Source organism: Mirounga angustirostris, unplaced genomic scaffold (genome assembly GCF_029215605.1).
Source record: "Mirounga angustirostris isolate CCGP_5_RB_7025 unplaced genomic scaffold, mMirAng1.0.hap1 SCAF_6, whole genome shotgun sequence".
In the NCBI taxonomy this organism is placed as follows: Eukaryota; Metazoa; Chordata; class Mammalia; order Carnivora; family Phocidae; genus Mirounga; species Mirounga angustirostris.
The window spans coordinates 88,738,079-88,761,879 of NW_026991714.1; the positions used below are offsets into that span (position 1 = coordinate 88,738,079).

Consider the following 23,801-nt stretch of genomic DNA (forward strand, 5'->3'; position numbering starts at 1 on the left):
GCCACCCAGGCACCCTAGAAGTAATTTTTTTAAAAGATTTATTTATTTGACAGACAACGCGAGAGAAGGAACACAAGCAGGGGGAGAGGAAAAGGGAGAAGCAGGCTTCCTGCCAAGCAGGGATCCCAATGCGGGGCTCAATCCCAGGACTCTGGGATCATGACCCAAGCTAAAAGGCAGACGCTTAACACCTGAGCCACACAGGCACCCCTAGAAGTAATTTTTTAAAAGTATAGTTCAATTGCAGGCAAACATGAAAGATACCAAAGATCTTGTTTATCTCCACCTTTCCCAGTGGAATCAGGTGCAACTGGAACCTTAATAGTTTCAACAAAGATAGAGTCAAAGGCAGCTTCCTGTTCATCCAAAGAATCAGTAGGTGTGGCTTCTTTAATTAGTGTTGTATTGGTAAAAGATTGTTGCTGCTTAGAAATTTTGCTGGACTCCACTGCTTTTCCACCTCTTTTACCAAGAATTTAGACATAATTAGCAGGTATAAGTCTTGTTTGACCATCAAGACTAGCCGGAAGCCAGCCACACACTTTGGGTTGCTGTTCTTTGAGAGCTAAGTTTAGCATATCACCAGCGTGGAAAGAAATTTCTTCTTCAGATACAGCAGCAAAATCAGCTATATGGTCATCCTCACATTTGCCCAGTTGGTGTTGTCTGTTACTTCATTGTTATGGGTAGACAGCAGTTTCCAGATGAGGTAAGGACCACCACCAAGGATAAGAGCAAAAAACAAGGGACGCCTGGGTGGCTCAGTCGGTTAAGCGGCTGCCTTCGGCCTGGGTCATGATCCCAGGGTCCTGGGATCAAGTCCCACATCAGGCTCCTTGCTCAGCAGGGAGCCTGCTTCTCCCTCTCTCTCCTTCTGCTTGTGCTCTCTCTGTCAAATAAATAAAATCTTTAAAAAAAAAAAAAAGAGCAAAAAACAAGAATATTGGCCAAGATTTTGCTGAGTTAGCTGCTCTGTCCTTATCACCAAGGCAAGCCACAGTTTTTCACTTTCTGCCCAAAGGTCCTCATTCTCAGAGCCTCTTAAACTATCATCCACTGCACTGTCTCTAAAGATACCTTATAGACCTAACTAAGGCAAAAGCTGAAAAAACCTTTATGAAATGTATTTTTAATCGGGAAAAGTGATTTGCTACATCCAATACAGCCCTGAAACTTATAGACAGCTGAAAAGGTAGCATCCATCATCATACTGACAGAGGCAAATGCATGCACGATACTCACCCCTGCTGCTTTCTTCAGCTTGTTGAACAAATCTACTAGGTGGCAGATCATCTACACAGGGACGGTTATAGCCCAACCCATTATATCCATAACTATAAGGGCTATAGCTTCCAGAAAATGAATGTCCATAAGTACCATATCCTGAAGAAAATGAGCTATAAGCAGGTCTGAAAGTACTTACATTGCTGCTTCCTGTCTGCTGGGATGGCCTTGGAAGAATAGGTGGGGGCACTCTGGTAAGTGTTGGTTGGCCAGGGCTCGTCAGTAAAGTAGGACCCAAATCAGCAGATTGCAAAGTGGGGCCAGGTCCTAGTCCTGGCCTGGCCCCAGGAACTCAGCGGGTCTCCCAGGGTTTCCGGGGGAGGGTGGGGGGTGTGGGGAGGCAGCGGCTGGGAAGCCATCTCCTCTGCCTCTGCTCAGCTCCCAGGCCATGCTCTCTAAGGTTCTATTTAAATTACTTGTTTATACTGGAAATTTTGTGCATTGAATTGGGTGGGATTAAGTGATGAGAGGAGGGGTCCAAATTTGTTTATTAATCCTTCAGAAATTGTTGAAGCATTATGAGCATTTGCTACCAATTTTGGATTTTTTTTCCTCAGTCACCAGTAGAACAGGTCCTCAGTAGTTATGTAACTAAGGTGAACAAGAATTTTACTGGTGGCAGGTACTTAGTTTTACTGGTGGTAGAAGCCAGTAGTTTTTTTTTTGTTTGTGTTTTATGCTTTTTGAGGCCAGTATTTTTTACCATTTGGGAATTTATGCCTTGACTACAAAAGTACTTAGGTGAGGGTAGTGGAGATTTGTTAAAGGCATAGAAATTTTCTCTTAATTTTGACATTAACAACATATGATTATGTGTAAACTTAGTATCAGATATGTTAGACCTAAACAACTCAGGATATTTACCCAAAGCTATCTCCTCACCCTCAGTCTTTACTTTTGCAAAGCTCCTACTTGTCTACTGTAATAAGAGCCTGAATGACAATTTGAATGGATGGTGAGATATGTCACATTTAGCCATTACTATTATTGACAGGGTTATCTTGGATTCAGAAGGGAAGTGTCCCTCTTTTTCAATGGAAAATGGGAATTGATTGTTGATGAAGTTTGTTGCTGAATATTAAGAACAAAAAAATGTACATGAAGAAAATAATTAGAACTAGCCATTGCTCTCTATAAAAACCAAATGATGAAAAAAAGTTTGAAAATGGTGAGATGAAGCCTTCCCTTTTCCTTTTCCAAAATTCATTAAAGTGGCTAAAGAAATGCAAAACAAGTAGACAAATATAGCAATATTAGAAAACAAGAAACCGTGCCATCAATAGAGCACTAATTTCTAGGTATTTTTGGAAGATAGGGGATGGGTAGGGATTAATAGGAGTTCACTGGTGCCAATGTAAACAAACCACGTAAGGTGAGTGAAAAACATCGAGGTCTCACCAGTACTGAGTAGTGGGGGCTGGTAACAACGTTATCCCTTAAGGTTGTTGGAGAGAAATTGGGGTTGGGTGGAGCAGAAGGGGAGTCAGAATGGACAGGCTAGAGTTTGTTTCTCCTTATTTTGCCTCAGCTAACGAAAGTAGAATGATATGATACTGTATGGTGGGCTCTATCCAAACTATGTGCTATGATTCTTAACCCTTACTCAAAAGAATCAACCCTAGAGCTTTTAAACATGCAGATACCTAAAGTCAAAATCTGGAGGGTAGAACTAAGCATTGGCTTTTATAAGTTCTCTTGGTAAAATAACGTGCAGCTGGGGTTGAGAACTGTTTGGTGGGAGTAGTACTGTAGTGTGGCTTCCCAACCTGGTAGTAGGGGCTGGTATTACTCTGAGTGGGTTATAGGCAGGGTAATTATAGTCCATTATCCAAGCTGGGAGGTTTTTTGAAAAAGCAGGAATTAGTAGTCATACCTGGACAATAAGCAACCTGGAGCATATGGTTACTCTAGTTATGAGTGTGCTTACGTATTCCTTTCACCTCTGTGTAGTTAGGCTTTTGCTTGGAAGAACCAGAGTCAGGAGCTGCTTCTATTTACTCCAGTATGCCTTGTGAATAAAACCACTTTTTGAATGCCATGATTTGAAAAAGGCCGATAAATACTGTTTCTAGCTAACCCCAGGCTACTTTTAACACATATAGTAAGATGTGAATTTCCTGTGAAAGAGATAGGACCTCTGCTGGTGTGGAATCCCCAAATTAAACCTTGGCCAGTAGGCTTAATGCTGTTTGAATCATGGAATCAAGCTGAGGACTGTTTTCCCTTTATGCCATGTATAGTCAGACATATTTGCTTTCTGTTCAAGGCATATGGAGCGTTCTTCAGGTTAGGCAATATGTTAGGTCATAAAACAAGCCTCAGTAAATTTAAAAAGATTAAAATCATGCAAAATAATCACAATGAAAAAATAAGGAAATTGGGGAAATACATAAATATGTGGAATTTAAACATTCGTTCCTAAATAACCAATGTGTCAAAAATAAATCACAAGAGAAATAGAAAATACATTGGAATGAATGAAAATGAAGACAATGGAAGGGCTTTGTGTGCGGTGGGGAATGGGAGGAAAAAAAAAAAAAAAAGAAAAAAGAAAATGAAGACAATGTACCATAAGGGAATACAGCTAAAGCAATGCTTCAGAGGGATAATATGTATAGCTTCTACTGCCTACATTATAGAAGAGCACAAATCAACAACCTAACCTTTCACCTTAAGACTGGAAAAAGAACAAACTAAGCCCAAAGCAAGTGGATGGAATGAAATAAGATTTAGAGCAGAAAATAAAGTAGATAATAGAAAAACAATAGAGAAAAATCAATGAAACCAAAAGGTGGTTATTTGAACTGATCAACAAAATTGACAAACTTGTCTGGATCAACCTATGAAAAAAGATTGAAACTACTAGAATCTGAAATGAAAGAGGGAACTTTACTAATGACTGTATAGAAATAAAAAGGATTATAAAGAAATACTAAGAGCAATTTTATGCCAACAAATCAAATGGACAAATTTCTAGAAAGAAAACTACTAAAGTAGTAGTATAACTGATAATTCAGAAGGAAGTGAAGGTATTTTCTAAAATTGGTTGGTTGAGAAAAATATTTTTAAGTGTCTTTTAAAGTTATTCAGCAGTAGAAGAGCTAAAATTATAAAATTGGAGGAAAGGAGTGATTAAAATTTTCATCTTTTACTTATATGTAAATAAAAGAGGTAAAATTGTTATTTAGAGCTATAACCAAAACTGAAACCTGAAAAGTGGAGTGGCTAGCCTGAGGGATAGAAACGAGGGTGGGAGGGTAGGAAGTGAGACTTCTCTTACCCTTCCGATGTTTTGATTTCTAGATATTACTTAAATAATTTTTTTAAAGATTTTATTTATTTGAGAGAGTGTGAGCAACCACAAGCAGGGACTGGGGAGGGGCAAAGGGAAAGGGAGAAGCAGACTCCCTGCTGAGCAGGCTCCATCCCAGGACCCTGAGATCAGGACCTCAGCTAATTTTTTTTTTTTTTTAAGATTTTATTTATTTCACACAGAGAGAATACCCGAGCAGAGGGGAGGGGCAGAGGGAGAGGGAGAAGCAGAGTCCCCACTGAGCAGGGAGCCCAGATGTGGGGCTCAATCCCAGGACCCTGAGATCATGACCTGAGCTGAAGGCAGATGCTCAACCGACTGAGCCACCCAGGTGCCCCTTAAGTAATTTTTAAGTGCAGAACTGAAATATGCACAGATATTTTGAGGAAAGGAAAAGAACACTATGAACAAGATTTCATATTCCCAGAGCTCTTAAGAGGTTGGCCAGGATTCAAACACTTTTTGATCTGACTCTTAACCGTTATATTGTACTGTCTTCCATTTTAGTTAATTATTGAATACTTACTGTTACAGGTATTGTAAGCACTCTATATGAACTTACTTAGTCTTTAATACAACCTGATGAGGTAGGTACTATCATTTTCATTTTTTGCAGATGAGAAAAACTGAGTTACCAGACATTGAGTAACTTTCTTAAGAAGTGGCAGAACCACAGTTTGAATCTAGATACTGGGATAAGAGCCCTCGCTCTTAGTTACCGTATCATTTTGAAATCTGAAGAACAAAATTTCAAGAAGCCAATAATTAGTTTAAATAAAACTACAAAATTTCAAAACACAAGTATGCTTATCTGTTATTCCAGAACTCACTTTTAATATTTTATATCCCGAAGGAATCTACAATTTTCTCTTTTACCATATGAATATGTTTCTCTTTGAGCTCACCCTTGCGATATTCACAAGTCTGCATGTACACTTATGACTGATTCCTTAAAATGGTGGCAGGAAAAAAAGGTGGTGCATTTAGGGAATAGACAGGAGAATGGTGTGGCTGGAGTGCACCAGATAACCTGGAGAATATGAGACATGGTCTGTGGAAGGGAGGTCAAAGATACATCTGAGATGCTGACAGTTGACCATCCAGCTATCAGAAGATATAGGAGGAATTCATATTTGAAGGAATGTTCATATTTTAAGTTGATGCACTTTTGAAATTTAAATCTCACTTTTTTGGTTGATGCATTTTAAGCTTTACTGAGATATAGTCTACATATTATATAATTTAAAGCATACAACTGAGGTTTTTATTTAGTATATCACAGAGTTATGCAACTATCACAATCTAATTTTAGAATGTTTTCATCACTCCCAAAAGAAACCCTGTCCATCCCCTACCCTCAGCCCTAGGCTACCACAACCATTAATTTACTTTGTGTATTTGTCTATTCCGAACATTTCATATAAATGAAATTATGAAATATGTAGCCTTTGTGACAGGCTTCTTTCACTCAGCATAGTATTTTCAAGATTCATCCCTGTTTTGGCTTGTATAAATACTTCATTCCTATGGCCAAATAACATTCCCTTGCATAGGTATACCACATTTTATCTATTCATTAATCAACTGACACATTTAGACTATTACGAATAACACTTTGGGGTTATTATGAGTAACACTATTATGACATTTGTGTATAAATTGTTGTGCGGATGTTTGCTTTTCTTGAGTATATACCTAGGAAATGCTGGGTCATTTGATACCTATTTTTAACCCCATCAAGAACTCCAGACTGTTATCCAAAGTGGTTGTACCACTTTACATTTCCACCAGCAACGTAGAAGGGTTCTAATTTCTCCCTATCCCTGCTAACACTTTTTTCTTTTTTTAAAATTGAGATTTAATTGACATATAATATTACATTATTTTCAGGTGTACAACATAATGATTTGTTATTTGTGTACATTGCAAAATGGTCACCACAATAAGTCCAGTTAACATCTGTCACCATACATAGTTACAAAGATTTTTTTCTTGTGATATGAAGATCTGTTCTCAGCAACTTTCAGTATGCAATACAGTATTATTAACTATAGTCACCATGCTGCACATTACATCCCTAGGGCTTATTTATTTTATAAGTAGAAGTTTTTACCTTTTACCTACTTTGCCTACCCCCACCCCCACCCAATCTGTTCTTTTTATAATACTTATTTGTGATGTTAACTTGTGTTTGCATAATGACTAATGATATTGAGCATTTTTTTCATGTGTTTACTAGGCATTTGTATATCTTCTTTAGAGAAATGTCTATCCTTGTGTTGTTAACTTGTGTTTGCATAATGACTAATGATATTGAGCATTTTTTTCATGTGTTTACTAGGCATTTGTATATCTTCTTTAGAGAAATGTCTATTCAGATCTTTTGCCCTATATAAAATTGGGTTAGTTATCTTTTTATTATGAAGAGTATATAGTCTAGATACAGATCCCTTGTAAGATACATGAATTGCAAATATTTTCTCCCATTCTGGGAGTTGTCTTTTTACTTCATTGGTGATATCATTTTGCAGCACAAGTTTTAATTTTGATGATGCCCAGTTTATTTTTTCTTTTGTTTCTTATGCGTTTGGTGTCATATCTAAGAAACAATTGCCAAATCCAAGTTTGTGAAGATTTACCCCCATATATTTCCTTCTAAGTGTTTTATAGTTTGGCTCTTACATTTAGATATATAATCCCATTCTGCATGTGGATATCTGTTGTTCTAGCACTATTTGTTGAAAGGACAACATTGGGTTGTCTTGATATCCTTGTGAAAAATCAATTGACCATAGATACATATGTTTATTTTTGAAGTCTCAGTTCTGTTAGATTGATCTGTATGTCTGTCTTTATGGCAGTACCATACTGTCTTAATTACTATAGCTTTGTAGTAAGTTTTATAACAGTGATCTGTGAATACTTCAACTTCGTTCAGCTTTTTCAAGATTGTTTTGGCTATTCTGGATCCTCTTGCATTTCCATGTGAATTTTAAGATCAGTTTGTCAATTTATGTGAAGAAGTCAGCTGGGATTCTGATAGAGATTGCACTGAATCTATGGTAAAATTGGTGCCTTTTGGTATTTCCATTGTTTTGTCTTATCAGTGACATCTTCATATTAACTTGCATTTGGCAGATATGTAAGTTTGCTCTTGATGCATTTTGGAGCATGATTATGGGTTAACCTAACAATGAAGTGGCTACAATGCAGCCAGACAGACAGAGGAAACAGCACATCCAAAGGGCTTATATAGGATGGCGAGAATGAGGTTGATTAAAGAGATATTTAAGAGGTTGAATTCATAGGACTTGATAATTGATGGTATATGAGAGATAAGGCAGAAAAAGATATCAAAGATTATTCCCAAGTTTCTTTGGGCAACCAAGATGGGGAATACTGAAGGATCTGTTTCCTTCAACTTGGCCATTTCTCTGCTAGATCTGTGGGTTTCTTGCCTCTCTAGGCTATCGTTTTTCAGAGTTAAAGAGGCAAGACAAGGCCAGGATTTAGATTGTAGGCATATACACAAAAATGGTGAAACTGGGAGGATTGAGAGTTGCTACATTGGATAGAGTCAAGGGTTAATTTGTATAGAGATAATCATAGTGTTGTGACTTTGTTAAATTAACATTTGTTAAGTATAGCTCTGGGCTGTCAGATGATAAGCCTGGAGAGTTCAACAAAAGACTCTAAGAGAAAGTGAAATAGAGAAGTTTATTACTCACAGGTCCCAGAGGAGGTACTCTGCATGCCTAGAGGGGCCATGCAGGGAGGTCATGGCCGAGTGCAGGTAGAGAGAGAGCGTGGCAGGATCTGGGCATATACTTCTATTAGGGTACTTGGATGGAGTGCTTTGGGGTTCCTAGGCTAAGTTCAGATTGGTTAACTCAAACCAGAAAAGGGTAGATTTTGGTAAAATTCTGGGAGTCTTGGCACACAAGGGGAAGGTCCTAGGAGGTGGAGGAGAATGCTTATTGCAAGAGTGGTTGAGGGAGTCATATCAGGAATTTATATTTACTTGTGATTCTGTGGGCTGTTAACTCTCGAGGGCAAGAGCTTAAGGTAGGGGCTAATGTCAGCTTGAGGCCACTTGGCCACACCAAAAGGTTGCTGAGGCAGTAGTTGAGCTAACTCTTAATACAGAGGTCTGAATGTGCATCTAAGGAAATCTGAGAGTACACCTAAGGAGACTGTACTACTGGGGACAGACAGGTGATATATCAGTACTGTGAGTGAGGATATAGGATCTGAGATGTCACTATAGGCAAAGGCTAGGTTGTAGTATCTAAAATTGGGGTTCAATTGACAATAAGTGTGAAGAACTTTTTTGCGGGAACCAGAATCAGGTTCTAGAACAAAGAAAGAGGAACAAAGAACAGCATCCACCCAGAGTCTGAAGTTCATCAAAACCAGTCTTTAACAAATTAAAGAATCATCTGCAAAACATGTAATGCAAATTTCTGGGTGTCTCAGTAGATCAACAAGAAGCTCAAATGATTCTGCCACAAATGGAATATTGATCATACTTTGAAAAACACTGATGAAATTATCAAAAAGATTAACTTAATGATCAATCAGTAGGCTACTAGGAGATATATCCTTTCTTTAGATCTAAGACAGATCTTAATATTATTATGAATGGAGATTGGGGTTATCTACCAGGAGTAGAGCCCTACTAGATCTTTGGCCAGTCTGTGTGATCATTCTTTAAACAAGTGGCTCTTGACCTGGTGGGGATAGGAGGGAGGGCTGGCATTTTGCCCCTCAGAATATTTGGCCTTTTTTGTCAGGAGGCATTTTGATGGGGCAATACTATATAGGCAGTTAATGTATAGAAGACAAAACTGCTGCTAAACATACAATATGCAGGATATTCCCCACAACAAAGAATTGTCTGGTCCCAAGTGTCAATCTTGCTGCTATTGAGAAAACCTGCTCTAAATCCTGGACTAACATAAGATCTTGGAATAAAGAGAGTATTGCTAGCAAGATTTAAGAGGCACAGCTAAGGTAGTTCTAATTCATTTTTTTTGGAAGTTGCTATTATTAGCAATATCCACACAACCACTAAAAGAAATACTAAGCTTTATGGGGGAAGAGAAGGATTAAGGGGAAAGGTATACAAAGACACAGGAAAGCCTCAGGAACAACTCTTACCTCTGTTTCATGAAGACTGATTCATGATGATGGCTATTTGCACGGCCTCGGAGGTCCTTGTAAAAATGACCAGTAAGGAGAGCTTGTATTCGCATAGCACTTCAGTTCACAAAACATTTGTACGTTCCTGAGCTTATTCTTTGGCTTGGGAGGTAACCAACATGGCCGCTGTAACAAATTGCCACTCTGTGACTTAAAACAACAGAAATTTATTCCCTAATAGTATTGGGATCCATCTGAAATCGATGGTTCAGCAGGGTTGTAATTCCTCCAAAGGCTGAAGGGGAGAATTTGTTCTTTGCTTTTTCCAGCTTCTGGTAGCTGTTGGCATTCTTTGACTTGTGGTGGTTTTATCTCTCTGCTGTGTCTTCTTATCACCTTTTCTTCTATTTACGTGTCTCAAAACTCCCTCTGCCTTTCCCTCACAGGCACACATGTGATGTGCATTTTAGGTCCACTCAGATAACCTGAGATAAGGTTCTCCTCTCAAGATACTTAACTTAATCACATCTATTACCATGTAAGGTGATATTCACAGGTTCTAGGGGTTAGGATGTGAGCATTTTCTTCTGGAGTCGGTACCATTCGGCCCACTGCACAAGGTAATGATGACCCTCATTTTACATTATTTTACTAGGTCACTTGGTTAATGAATTGTGGAATTTGGCCTTCGAGGTTAAATGCTAGTCCCATCTTTTAACACTGTACTATAAATCATAACAAGAAATAAGAGAGAGAAGAAGACACAGCTAAGGCAGAAAATGAGAATAGAGGAGAATAGGGAAGTAGAAAACAGTTAAATTGCAGACTTGAATTTTGGGACAGTAAGCAAAAAGAAATACTGCTATGAAAAAAAGGCTAATAGATGAGCCCAGGGGCAAAGGTCAGTTAATGTATAATTGAATTACTACCACCTGGGGTTTTTCTTTTTCACCATACCTGCTGAGGTTTAGTGTTCCAGGCCTGGAATTATCTACAGGTGAGATAATGTCATTTACTTATAATAGTTGGCACAGTGCCTAGCAAATAATAGCATTTCATCATTGCAAAGCACCATAGTTATCAGCCATAGTACCGGTTAACATTTTTGTGCTCAAGTTCTATAAGGACTATTGATTTGGTATTTTTCTAAACCTTGCAAACCATTACTTGCCAGACAACTAACACTCTCAGGTAAGTGGTAAACAATGCAGCTTTCATTTTTTCCTGCTCCTTGTCCAGTCTTATCCTATTGAGAGAGACTACTGTTTTTAGACTACAGCTATTGTCAATTTTGGCTACACACTAGAATAATCTGGGGAACTCTAAAAACCGTGTGACATTCTTGCACCAATTAAAGGCCAATTAAAGAGCAACCTCTAGGAATGGGATCTGAGAGAAGGGATACACAAACATTTTACTTTTATTTTTTAATTGTCACATTTTAAAATTAATATATATAGAATTTTATAATTTTAAAAAGTTGTAAAGTATTAAATTTCTAGCATATCATAAATACTGATTTAAAAATATAAAAGTCACATCATTTCTTTAAATGTATATAATGGGGGCTAAAAACCCTAGTGTAACATGATAACTTCATTATCACTGGGAAATTTCCTATTATTCCTTTCCATTCCACACCCTCCATAGAATTTCATCCTATTAATGTAACATAGTCTCATCCTTAAATGTCTTTTATTACTCTATCATAACTGAATGGAGTAAACATATGGATATAAATTTGGATTGGGCTTTTAAATGTCCTGTGTCCATAGGCTTTAAGTACTTAAATCCGGGTTGTGGGATCGTTATAATTACTTTTAGAACACAATTAATAAATGCAACATTAATATATTAATAATAAACTGAATATGATATATAAATATATATTTTTTTGAGCTCATGATTTATTTTGATAAAATGAACACTGAACAGATAATCTGATGGGTATAGGAGGACTTTGCTTATTTGGCATCTTTGCAGTTATTGAAGCTTAAAAGCCAAATCTTTTATTTTATTTTTAATATTTTAAATTTTTTTATTTATGAAGTTTTTATTTTAATTCCAGTATAGTTAACATACAGTGTTATATTAGTTTCAGGTGTACAAAATCGTGATACAACCATTCCATACAACACCTCGTGCTCATCAGGACAAGTGTATTCCTTAATCCCCATCACCTATTTCACCCAACCCCCCACCTCTCCCTCTGGTGACTATCAGTTTGTTCTCTAGTCAAGAGTCTGTTTCTTGATTTGTCTTTTTTTTTCTTTGCTCATTTGCTTTGCTTCTTGAATTCCACATATGAGTGAGATCATATAGTATTTTTCTCTGACTCATTTTACTTAGCATTATACTGTCTAGCTCCATCCATGTTGCAAATAGCAAGATTTCATTCTTTTTAATGGCTGAATAATATTACATTGTGTGAATATGGATATATATATATGATGTGGAGTTGGAGAGGATGTGGAGAAAAAGGAACCCTTGTGCATGTTGGTGGGAATGCAAGCTGGTGCAGCCACAGTGGAAAATAGTATGGAGGCTCCTCAAAAAATTGAAACTAGAATTACCCTATGATCCAGCAATTGCACTACTGGGTATTTACCCAAAGAATACAAAAACACTAATTCAAAGGGATACATGCACCCCTATGTTTATTGCAGTGTTATTTATGATAGCTAAGAAATTATGGAAGCAGCCCAAGTGTCCATCGATACATGAATGGATAAAGATCCAAGATTTCATTCTTTTATGGCTGAACGATATTCCATTGTATATATTACCACCTCTTCATTCATCATCTAGTTTATTTTTGTTTTTGTTTCCCTTGCCTCAGGAGATATATCTAGAAAAATATTGTTAAACTTGATGTTAGAGACATTACTGCCTGTGCTATCTTCAAGGATTTTTATGGTTTCAGGTCTCACATTTATGTCTTTAATTTAAATTTATTTTTGTGTATGATGTAAGAAAGTGGCTCAGTTTCATTCTTTTGCATGTAGCTGTCCAGTTTTCCCAACAACATTTGTTGAAGAGACTTTTTCCCATTGCATATTCTTTCCTCCTTTGTCAAAGTTTAACTGACCATATAATTGTGGATTCATTTCTGGGTTTTCTGTTCTGTTGCATTCATCTATATGTCTGTTTTTGTGCTAGTACCGTAGTGTTTTGTTCCCTACAGCTTTGTAATATAGCTTGAAGTCCGGAATTGTGACATTTCCAGCTTTGCTTTTCTTTTTCAAGATTGCTTTGGCTATTCAGGGTCTTTTGTGGTTCCAGACAAATTTTAGGATTGTTTGTTCTAGTTCTGTGAAAAATGCTGTTGGTATTTTGATAGGGATTGCATTAAATGTGTGAATTGCTTTGGTTAGCATAGACATTTTAAAATTATTTGTTCTTCCAATCCATGAGCATGGAATGTCTTTCCATTTCCTTGTGTCTTCAATTTCTTTCAAATGTTTTAGTTTTCAAAGTGTAGGTGTTTCATCTCTTTGGTTAAGAGTCTCATGCTCTACTGACTGAGCTAGCCGGGCGCCTACATCTCTTTGGTTAAGTATATTCCTGGGTACTTTGTTATTTTTGGCGTAATTATAAATGAGATTGTATTTTAAATTTCTCTTTCTGTTGTTTCATTATTTGTGTATAGAAATCAACATTTGGGACATGTTCCTCTGTATCCTCATTTTGTCTAACGTTCTGTGTCTGTTTCTGTGTGTTAGGACGATCAGCTCTGTCTCCTACACTGGAGAGTAGTGGCCTTTTGAAGATGAGGTCCTGTGTGCCCTGCTGTGTAGGATCTCATGTTCATCAGAACCTGGTGCTTTCGGAAGATCGCCTGTGTGTGTTGCACATGCCCTGCTATTATGGCTAAGCTGCTTTTTCCTTCAGTGCAGTTATCTGTAATGGTTTCCCTGTGGTGTTATGGGCCAGTCTGGGGACTCCTTGGGCTTGAGTTGAGTCGTACCAGGTGTTTGCCCAAGATGCAGGGCATTTTCCCTATGTTGTACCCTGAGAAGCTTTCACTGGTGGGTGGAGCCTATAGACAGACCAGTTGTCTGCCTCCAGCCCACTGCTGAGGCCTCTATCTGACAGGTGTGTGTGTGGTTTTCTTTCCCTCTCTCTGAGGCAGGAGTCACTTTGGAGCGGTGCTGGCCACTGTAGGCGCTGCTTGCACGCTGCCAGACCTGCCGCATTGCCCTGTATGGGCTCTGGCCGAGAGCATCTTGGAGAGGGTGGTTCCCCGGATGCACAGGGCAGGGCTGGGGTTGCGGGTGGGGTGGTGATGCCAGCAAGCTTTGTGGGCCATGGCCGGGGCCCTGCAGCACTGGCGCTGAAGGGGCCATTAGTCTCCACAGAAGCACAGTGCAGGCAGCAGACTGGCAGGGTGGCGGTGCTGGTGATCTTTGCGCTCCTGGTTCCTCTGGGGAAGGGGCCCTGCCACAGTGGACTGAGGCTGGGTGGCAGGGCAGGGTGGCAGTGTTAGGAAGTTAGGTAGGGGGTGCCTGGGTGGCTCAGTAGGTTAGGCGACTGCCTTCGGCTCAGGTCATGATCCTGGAGTCCCTGGATCGAGTCCCGCATCGGGCTCCCTGCTCGGCGAGGAACCTGCTTCTCCCTCTGACCCTCCCCCTTCTCATGTGCTCTCTCTCATTCTCACTCTCTCAAATAAATAAATCTTTAAAAAAAAAAAAAGTTAGGTAGGGGACAGGGAGAGGGAAATGGCGCCTGTCAGTTCCTTTGTTCCTGGAGGACTTCCTCAGTGATTTCTGCGCCTCCAGACACTCTCTGAGTAAGTGACTCTCCCGCCCCTATGCCCCAGGCACCTTTCAAATCGCTGCTTCTGTGCTGTATCTCTAGGGACTGTTTGTTGTACTGTCTCTTTAAGGGTGGGGACTCAGTTTCCTCTCACCCTCCTTGCTCTCCCAGATCTGAACCAGCTGATTTTTTTTTAATTTTTTTTATTTCAGGGTTTAAGTCCCACTGGTTGTAAGAACTCACTTCCATGCCTGCAGTTTTCCCCCTCCCCCACCTGCCACAGACCGCCCTGTGACACCATTTAGCTCCTGACCATCCATGTTTCTGCCCTTCCTACCCTTTTCAGTGTGGCCTCCTCTCTATATTTAGTTGTGGAGCTTATTCTGCCAGTTTTCTGGTCATTTTCTGAGTTATTTATACTGCTGTGAGTGTTCTCTAGTTTTATCTGTGGGATAAGGTGAGTCTAGGTCATCCTATTCCGCCATCTTCCCTGGAAGTCAATAAGGTATATTTATACATTGGAATGCACAGCAATAAAAAGGAATGAGAAATACTTATATATGCATTAGCGTGGATGAATTTGAAAAGCATCGTGTTGGGGTGCCTCGGTGACTTAGTCAGTTGAGCATCTGACTCTTGGTTTTGGCTCAAGTCATGATCTCAGGGTTGTGAGATCAAGCCCTGCTTTGGGCTCTGCACTCAGCATGGAGTCTGCTTGAGATTCTCTTTCTCCTTCTCCCTCTGCCCCTTCCTCTAAAATAAATAAATAAAATTTAAAAAAAAAAAAAAAAGGAAAGTGTCACGTTAAGCCAGACATAAAATAGTATATACTGTATGATTCCATTTATATAAAAATTGTAGAAAATGCAAACCAATTTATAGTGACACAAAGCTGACTGGTAGCTGACTGGGGCTAGCAGTGAAGAGAGGGATGGACTGCAAAGCATTATAGGGAAACTCATAGGGATAATGGAAATATTCTGTAACTTGCATGTGGTGGTGAGTACACAGGTGTAATTTATTAAAATTCATTGACTTGTACAGTTTATATGTCAATATAGTTGATAAAATATGTTTTAAGTTTTTATAAATATTAAAAAGTAAAATCTTATTGGGAATATACAGAAGAATAAATCTCTACTCAAAGTAATAAAAGTCTGTTCTCTCATTTTTGAACCAAAGCTAATAGGGCTGTTGTAGATTCATCCCTGTCCCCCGTATATGACCTATTCTATCCCTAACGCATCTCATTCCATCCACTTCTCACCTACCAGACCATATGTCCATTTCTTGGACATGCTTCTCTCCATAACTTCCTTTAAGTCTTTCTTCAAATATCATCTTTTTAATGAAGACCATTCTGAACACTCTTTAAAATGGCAACCTATATCTCCCTCACTATACTCTGGTCTCTTCTACTCTACTCTTTTTCTTTATTCTGTAGACCTTAACATCTTCTAAGTATATAATTTACTCATTATGTTTAGTGTTTATTGCCATTTAGGATGTAAACTCCATGAGGGCAGAAATTTTGTTTTGTTCTCTGTTGTACCTAGAACTGTGCCTGGAATATACTCAGCACTCATTAAATGTTGAATAAGATGAATGAAAGTGGATTTAAAACTGAAGACTTTCCAAGTTAGTGTATATTTGAGTCAACAAGATCCCTCATTAAACATTTTAAACCCTTCTAGGGATTTTTATAAGGGTACCCTGTCAGACACAAAAGCAAAAACAAAAAAACTTAGAATTCAAGGCGGTCGATTCAGTGATTTTTGAGACAAAACTAGCAGGTTATAAATACTATGGAATTCAAGAGTACTAAGTGTAGTCACTGGTGAACTAACTCCAGTCATGATATAGGGTCTTGAATATGAGGCAGAATTCTTTAAAGCTTAGCACTCACTCTTCTTCCTTACAATGAGAATGCCAGACTTAGGAGGAAAAACAAATTTGAGGGAAAGTTAATTTAGGATGGTTGTATAGATGTATTCACTTGCCCAACCTGAAGTATAGAACCATTATCTGGGGGAACAAAACTCTTACATCCTCTAAATAGATGATTCTTTACATAAACTGAAAGAGTAGACCAGATGTAAAGAAGTAGGAGACAACTGTGAAGCAGGAAGGGTAGGGGAAGGATGTTTACCTCCCCATGGGGATTCTGTTACATTCCCTTCCTTGTATAACATGACAGATTTATGTTTTCAGTCACATCACTGAAATCTAGTTTCTCAGAGCCTCTATCATTTCTAAATCAGAAGAATGTCTACTTTTGATACAAAAGTGTCAAAGCTTAAGTAGATTTTTATACTACATATATTAAGCACCCAAACCCAACAAATGGAAGTAGAAAGTCAGAACTGAGTCAGAAGAAACTGGCCCAGTTGTGGGGTTATTTTCAGCAATTAAAGTGCCTGCTGAACTCTGAAGTAGATCAAGAAGACAGTAGTCTCTAGGATGTCCAGTCCAGTGGCCCAATCAATTAAGGATGGGGTGAAGGTGAAATGTGCTATGTTCAGAGGGAATGCGGACAACAGACATTGCTCAGACAAGTAGAAGCAAGTAATGCCTCGGGAAGCAGGCAGAGGCTAGGGTAGATAAAAAGAGAGGGTTTGTTATGCAAAGACTGGGAAATATGTCAAGAAGGGCAGAGTGCAAGCAAGAACCCCAGTTCCAATAGGAACTATCAAGACACCTTGCAATTGCCGGGACTGACCTGGAGCAGTACAATATGCAGGGGAAACTCTCTTCTGAGAGCACCAAGGAAGCCACAGAGCATTCAGGTTTTCTTAGAATCTAGGTAGGATAGGGAAATTGCAATTCATGATGAATTTCAATTAGGGTCAGAAGTCTAACTTTGACAGTAATATTGAGAATCAACATGCACAGTGGGAATAACACTTCCCTTATAGTCTTGTTTGAAGATCAAATTTGTTATGTTTATACTGCATTTAGAATAGTACCTTACATAGTAAGCACTACATATCAGGAGATGTATCTTACAATAGGACAAAATTTGGGGAAAATGCAGTGCCTAAGTTCTCACCCATCTGATATATAACAAAGATTATGCTGTACTTTCTTGAATAAAATATAAATTTAGAAATTTCTTGAGTAATTTAAACTTTTTAAATTGCAAATGAAACAATATTGATGGGTTTGAAAAACGTTGCAGAGCTGATGAAAAGAATAATAAATAGTGGTATAAGAAAAATGTGTGAATGTTGCACATGTATCTGCACTTCTACTTTACCCGAATCACATCTAAAAATAACAAAAGAAGTAAATGAAAAATAAGTGGCAAAAGACAACTAATGGCTAAATAGACTACAAGAAATAAAGATAATTGACAAACCAGTGAAGTTATAATACTCATGTATTGTATAATTAAACTATATAATATGTAGTATATACAATACATAGAATTGTATAAAATGGTATGAATTATTATTTAAAGGATATCTATCTCATGTTGTTCTCTGAGAAGAAAAGTGTCACCATATAAATTGAAGTAGATAAAACACTTTTTTTTTTTTAAAGATTTTATTTATTTGACAGAGAGAGACACAGCGAGAGAGGGAACACAAGCAGGGGGAGTGGGAGAGGGAGAAGCAGGCTTCCCACTGAGCAGGGAGCCCGATGCGGGGCTCGATCCCAGGACCCTGGGATCATGACCCGAGCTGAAGGCAGACGCTTAACAACTGAGCCACCCAGGCGCCCCAAAAACACTCTTTTTTTAAAAAAACGATTTTATTTATTTATTTGACAGAGAGCACAAGCAGGGGGAGTGGCAGGCAGAGGGAGAGGGAGAAGCAGTCTCCCCGCTGAGCAGCGAGCCCGATGCAGAGCTAGATCCCAGGACTCTGGGATCATGACCTGAGTCAAAGGCAGACACTAAACCGACTGAACCACCCAGATGCCCTTAGATAAAACATTCTTAAGTCATCAACTGGGCAGCCAATTGTTTTGTGCTCATAAATCCAGCTTTCCATCTGTGAATAACTCTGGGTGACTAGCAATGACCTTTATTGCAGTTCCATTATAGTTATTAAAAAATGATATAGAGAGCCTCAAGCTCAAAAGGACCGAAATATGAGTATTTGTGGAGGGACCTCTTACTTCTGTGAACAGGAGCTCTCCCATGAACAGGAGCTGAATTTCAGGGCTCTTTTGAGGTTGAACTTGAGGCTGACTGGTATGGATTCCCCTCTCATAGATCCTGGATCTGACCTCCGCTCATTGAGAAGACTTTAGTTCACCCCAGATGTGAGTTCTGTGGTTGCTCTAGCACTGTTTCTCAAAGACTGGACCAAGGATCTGCTGCATCAGAGTGGCCTCTTTTTTTTTTTTTTTTTAAGATTTATTTATTTATTTGAGAGAGCGAGAATGAGAGAGAGAGAGAGTACATGAGAGGGGGGATGGTTAGAGGGAGAAGCAGGCTCCTTGCTGAGCAGGGAGCCTGATGCGGGACTTGATCCAGGGACTCCAGGATCATGACCTGAGCCGACGGCAGTTGCTTAACCAACTGAGCCACGTAGGCACCCCAGAGTGGCCTCTTGTGCTCAATAAAAAAGATAACAAATGGGCCAGAGGAGATTTGCAGATGGTTTGTGCTCCTCATCCTATGTCAGCAAGGAAATGCAAATTAAAACAACAATAAGATGCCACTACATACCTATTAGGATGAACAAAATCCAGAACATGGATAACACCAAATGTTGGCGAGGATGTGGGACAGCAGGAACTCCCATTCATTGCTGATGGGAATGAAAAATGGTACAGCCACTTTGGAAGACAATTTGACAGTTTCTTACAAAACTAAACATACTCTTAACCATACAATCCATTAATCATATTTACCCAAAGGAGTTGAAAACTTATGTCCACACAAAAACCTGCATATAGGTGTTCATAGCAACTTTATTCATAATTGTTAAAACCTGGAAGCAATCAAGATGCCCTTCAGTAGGTGAATGGATAAATAAACTGTGGTACATCCAGACAATGGAATATTATTTAGCACTAAAAAGAAATGAACTATTAAGCCATGAAAAGACATGGAGGAAACTTAAATGCATATTACTAAAGTGAAAGAAACTAATCTGAAAAGACTACATACTGTATGATTCCAACTACATGAATGAGATTCTGGAAAAGGCAAAACTATGGAAACAGTAAAAAGATCAGTGGTTTCCAGGGGTAGGTGGGGAGGGAGGGAAGATTAGGTGCAGCCATAGAGGATTTTTGGGACAATGAAACTACTCTGTATGATACTATAATGGTAGATATATGGCATTATACATTTGTCCAAACCCATAGAATGTACAAGAGTGAGCTGTAATGTAAACTATGGACTTTGAGTGATAATAATGTGTTAATGTAGGCTTATCAGTTGTAATAAATGCACCATTATGGTGGGGGATGTTGATAATGGAGGCGGCTGTGCATATGTGGGGGCATGAGGTATTTGGGAAATCTCCGTACCTTCCTCTCAATTTTGCTATGAATCTAAAACTGCTCTAAAAATAGTCTACTTATAAAACAAAACCCCCGCCAATTCCAGTACCCAATCCCAGACCTACAGGGTCACAATCTCTGAGGATAGACCACTTGACTCTTCATTTTCTGCAAGTAACCCAGATGATTCTTATGCCCACTAAAATTTAAAATCTACTTCATTGGAGTACATACGTGTGCTTCCTCAGCTCAGGCTGCCCCGTACAGGAACCGCTCAGTACCCAGCTGGCTAAGGTTGAAGGCAATAGAGACTGAAGCAAGACTCTTGCTCTTTCATCCAGCAAATACTCTTCCCAGGCTCTCTCATTCATTTTGTTAACCTCAAACAGCAGTGTAATATACACACCATTCTTGATTTTGTTGTTATTATTATTGTTTTACATTAGCAGTATATCAGGACATAGAGAACTGCTTCTTTAAAAAAAAAAAGATTTTATTTTTAAGTAATCTCTACACCCAACGTGGGGCTCACTCACAACCCTGAGTCAAGAGTTGCATGCTCTACTGACTGAGCCAGGTGCCCTGAGAACTGCTGCTTCTTCTCCTTCTCCTTCTCCTTCTTTTCTTCTTCTTCTCCTTCTCCTCCTCCTCCTCCTCCTCCTCCTTCTTTTCTTCTTCTTCTCCTTCTCCTTCTCCTTCTCCTCCTCCTCCTCCTCCTCCTCCTCCTTCTCCTTCTCCTTTCTTCTTCTTTTTTAAGCCTGTGCTGTATTCCACTGAATGGCTATACCATAATTTTTTTTAACAGGTTCTCTAATGATTGATTGTTTCTAAACTTTTGCTGTTATAAAAAATGCTGCCATAAATAGTCTTGTACATGTATGTACATGTCATTTAGCACCTCTGTGAATATATCTAAGATAAATTCCTTAAAGTGGAAATGCTGGATTGGAAGTATATGCATTTATAATTTTGATCTGTGGTGCCAAGTTGCCTTCCACAGAGGTCGTGCCAATTACATACCCCTAGCAATATGTGGGCAGTGCATAACTTTTTAATGACTCCTTATTACCATAATTTGTTTAATCTATCTTCTGTTTGTGAACATTGACATTGTTTCTCTATTCCACATTTATTTTGCTCTCGAAGCCCCGTTATTTTATTGTACTATGACTAAATTACTCAACATGGGGGATTTGACAATCTAGGGAGGGTCTTTGTCCTTACTGTTGTTATTATCATAACAACAGCTCTACAAACTCTTAAGTGTTTCTCCGTCTATGATCTCACTTTTGTGACCAGACCTCACCTCTAGCCCCTGGGAATTTCTTCTGTGAGCCCAGCAGGATGACATCCCTTAAGTCAAATTCCAAAGCTTTGAAGCAGATCAGCAGATCAGGGCCCCCTAATGACTAATTACACACAGCCCTGACCCCACACAGCTTCAAGCTTGTTGTTTTCTGCAGCCTTTCATCCCTGCATCCTTCAGTCCACTTTTCCCCAGTGGGAAAGCAAACAATGGAGTGGGAAGAGCATGATGCATGTCCCCCAGGCTATGCGGAGGGCTCTGATCTCTGCAGTGACTTGTTTGCAAACAAATTCTTTCCCTTAGTGTCAGAGGACTAAAGAGAGAAGTGAGAATGGGGACAGCTCTGGCACCTGGAAACTAAAGGTTTATCTACATGAAGCAATATTAGAAGTGGTTTATGCTGAGCATCTCCAGCTTTTCATATTTTAGTTCTGCTCTAGCCTCAAACTTGGATGGTTTCTTACTGTTTGTTAAAAAGTTCCCAAATATTTAGAGGTTCTCAGAGATGGTGGTCTTGGAGTGGAAATAGTTCTCAGAAAAAAGTGCTACAACTCCAGCCATGATGGTCTTTTCTCATTAATCTCCTTGGCTCTTCTAGCCTGGATCCAATTAGAAATCAGAGCGAGAGTGAGATGATACTAGAAATTATTTTGGCCAGAGACCCATGAATATTTAAATCTTACTAAAGGGGCACCTGGGTGGCTCAGTCGGTTAAGAGTCTGCCTTCTGCTCAGGTCATGATCCCAGGGTCCTGGGATCGCATTGGGCTCCCTGCTCAGTGGGGAGTCTGCTTCTCCCTCTGCCTCTGTTGCTCCCCCTGCTTGTGCTCTTTCCCTCTCTCCCTGTCAAATAAATAAATAAATAAAATCTTTAAAAAAATAAATCTTACTAAAGAATAGCCAAGAAAGGCATATAACGAAGGAAGGTTAGCAAAGGAAAACTTAGTAAGGCTTGATAGGTAAATGTGCTTTTGACCCCCAACCCCAATATAGACAACTAAACCATAGTTCTGGTTTACCACAAGATAGCCATGAGGAAAGAAGAGAGAAGAGAAGGAGTTTATGACAACCTACTTCCTGTGAGCATGGACCCTGGACCTTACCACTTTAGCAGTTTGGAAGGAAGACAAAAGAACCACACTTCTATGGATGCAATACAGGAAGAAAGCATGCTCCAAGCAGGGAGAAAGTAAAGGCACAGAAGTAGGAGCATGCTTGATATGTCCAAGGGACAGCCCCTGATCCATGGATTTTATTATTTAATCCATGATTCTCACAGGTGTTTTGGATTACAATTGATAACTGCGGATTTAGTAATTTTAAATATAGTGGCCTTCATTTTTTCATTGCAATGAATAATACTTTATTCAGAACTTTGTTTTGATCTGCTGACATACACTTATTCCTACTGGAATATGAAATTCTGAAAGCCAGTGATGTCATTCTTTTCCTAATTATGGTTGGGAAGACCTTGTAAAGATAGATTATAAACCAAGAAATGTCAAATTAATGATACTGGCAATGAATTAAGTTATTTTATTGGAAGTCTTCACTTTGATCCATAATTTGTGTAAATCATTCATAAATTAATTGATCATCTGCTTTCTCAATCATTGCATAAACCACAAGGAATAGTTCCCCATTCTGATTATAGTGGAAAAAATAACTTATACCTAGAGGCTTGAGTCAGCAACACCTTGGCAAAACTTGATTTGAATGTCAAGTGGCCAAATCATTTGGAAGTAGTTTGGTGTCCAGTGGGTTTCTCCCAGTTTCCAAGAAGTTCAGACATCTCTAGTTATTCATCCCAGAAAACTACAGCTAGATACATTTTCTATCATCAGGTTCCATTTCAAGGTTTCTCAAAAGTAGTTTATTCTACAAACATCAGAGGGCAGCATTTGATAGGGATTCCAGAAAGACAAAAAATTCTCCACATCAAACCTACCTGAATGCTCTATTGAGCTATACTTTTTCTCTTCTTTCCTGATTCCCTTTCTGTTCTTTGTAGGACAGCAAATGCCTTCACCTGTGGCTTTTCAGTACTCACTACCCTCTCCTTTCTCCACCAATAGACCTAGCTGGCTGAAGTTCATCCCTTCCCCCTCCTTTTAGGATGCCTGTGTGTACCACATAGGCTGGAAACCCAAAAACTCTATCTCCTGATTCCTTGTAGAGTTAGGTTTGCAAATGTAATTTAAATTTGGCCAATCAGATGCACTTGTGGGGCATTTGGAAGACAGATATGTATATGGAGGAGTGCTGTGTCTGTTTTCTGTAGGCAAGCATGGTATGGAGGGGTTGGGCTTTCCGTAGTAGTATCATAATATCTAGTCACTAGCTCTGTGGAGCTCAAGGCATGGGATGCTGGACATCAAGTTTTTGCTGATGCCAGTCAAGCAGGAGCAGTGTGACTTCAGAGACAATAGCTACAGCAGTGGGGCATTGTGATTCCCAGATTGCTATTTAGGCTGAGTTCCAGGGTAGTTTCCTGATTCCCTACCTTTTTGATTATGGCACGGTAGCTGGTTCCTTGTTAGGC

At 39.1% G+C, this 23,801-nt stretch overlaps 1 pseudogene; it reads right to left on the reverse strand.

Moving 5' to 3' along the window:
* Positions 1-224: 224 nt before the first annotated feature.
* Positions 225-9,852, reverse strand: LOC123847049 (peroxisomal membrane protein PEX13-like; annotated as a pseudogene).
* Positions 9,853-23,801: the final 13,949 nt, after the last annotated feature.